The sequence below is a fragment of the Ochotona princeps genome, chromosome 8 (genome assembly GCF_030435755.1).
Source record: "Ochotona princeps isolate mOchPri1 chromosome 8, mOchPri1.hap1, whole genome shotgun sequence".
Classification (NCBI taxonomy): Eukaryota; Metazoa; Chordata; class Mammalia; order Lagomorpha; family Ochotonidae; genus Ochotona; species Ochotona princeps.
In genome coordinates this window covers 12518018-12519913 of record NC_080839.1, presented here as the reverse complement: position 1 = coordinate 12519913, position 1896 = coordinate 12518018, and the positions used below count along the sequence as shown (strand labels likewise).

Here is a 1896-nt window from a genome sequence, read left to right as displayed (position 1 = left end):
CGCAGTCAATTTCTCTTCTTTTGAGCAATTCATGAACCCCACACCCCAGCCACTTCCCTGGTGGGCTCTCAGGTCCAACCCCATTGAGCACCAGCCCCCATCACCTAAATCCAAGCATTATTAGACACCAGGGAACAGCCCTATGTCTTATGAAGCCTTGAAATGAACCAATGCTCTAGGGAGCCTGTGGAAACTAGCTGCCATCCTCACCCACCCTCAGCCACCCCTGCATGCCTAAGCTGCCCCATAGACTCCTGTCTCGGGTACACACTACCCCCTCCCGCACCCCTGCCTGCCAGCCTGCTCTGGTTTGCAGTTGTGACTCACACAGAGCTCTGCCTTTCATCTGAGCGTCTTTGTGCTGTGCTCACCATCAAAGAAGCTTTAAACTTCATCCAACAATCAGTGCTGTGATCAGGGTGACGTGCAGTGACCGCTGACTCTCGGGCAGCTCCCGGCTGACTGGTTGGCTCCTAGCTGCCAGGAGAGGGGCCCAGGACAGAGCTTGAGCTAGCATCTTGACCCCGTGGCTGCTGCTGTGCCTGCTAGAGGCAGTTGAGTTCCTCCTTGCCTTCCTCAGCATGCAGATATCCAAATCCCACTCACACTTGACACTGATTTTATTAGCAGTAGTAGTATGAGTTACAACACACTTGTTTGAGTTTATTATCATGGCAACAGAAGGTGACAACCTACACATCCCTCTACCACCAGCATGCTGCAGGGACTTCTGTTGGTGACAGAACAAAGGGTGAGCCCTGTCGGGATTCACGCTGAGGAGGGGAGTGGCAGGAACTGGGGTCAGCTCACAGAAACATCGAGGCCTCCACAGCGCCAGCCCTGCGAGCTCACTTGTCGTGTTCGAAGGCGGCTGGGTTCTTCCTCTTGGACTTGGCAAACTCCTGATATAGACCAGACAGAACACCACGAACGGCTGCACCACGTGAAGGGCAGACAGCTGGGCACAGCACGTTGGGGATGCCCTTGCTGACGAAGTGCGGGAAGGCTTGCTTTTCGAAGGGCGACAAACAGTGGCTGACTACCTGCCACACCTGTGCCAGGTTCCCGAACTCACGGCCCTAAGGGAACCAAAGCAGACAAAGCAGCGTTGGCTCGGCCTCGGGATGTGCCACAGGCCCAGCCAGCCAGGCAGCACCCTCAACCTCCAGGGGAACCCCCCCACCAGCCACCTGAGCCTCACGACGGACACGCTGGGGTCAGTTTGACACCGACTTTAAAAATCTTCTTACCTTCGGGCCCGGCGGCATGGCCTAGCGACTAAAGTCCTCGCCTTGAACGCACCGGGATCCCATATGGGTGCCGGTTCTAATCCTGGCAGCTCCACTTCCCATCCAGCTCCCTGCTTGTGGCCTGGGAAAGCAGTTGAGGATGGCCCAATGCATTGGGACCCTGCACCCGCGTGGGAGACCCGGAAGAGGTTCCAGGTTCCCGGCTTTGGATCGGCGCGCACCGGCCCGTTGCGGCTCACTTGGGGAGTGAATCATCAGACGGAAAATCTTCCTCTCTGTCTCTCCTCCTCTGTGTATATCTGGCTGTAATAAAAATGAATAAATCTTTAAAAAAAAATAAAAATCTTCGTACCTTCCTTGCGTGAGTTTCATGGGACATGTGTCATATGTCCACGTGTGAAAAGACTCACTATGCGTAAGATTGTTTAATATCTTTCTCCCATCTTTCTGGACTTTTCACCCTGTCCAATTTCATAAAGGCTGTGGTGGAAAACCCCCAAACCAGAGCTTTCTAGAACTCCAGTGGGTGACTGGACACTTCAAGCGGCCCAGCTGCCTGGTGGTTAGTGAGTGAGGTGGGCTGCTGAAACACCCATAGGGGTGGGAATGGCCTTAGGACAAGACCACGGAAGCATGGTGGGGGCTA

At 54.6% G+C, this 1896-nt stretch overlaps 1 pseudogene; it reads right to left on the bottom strand.

Moving 5' to 3' along the window:
- Positions 1-848: 848 nt before the first annotated feature.
- Positions 849-1268, bottom strand: LOC131481051 (cytochrome b-c1 complex subunit 8-like; annotated as a pseudogene).
- Positions 1269-1896: the final 628 nt, after the last annotated feature.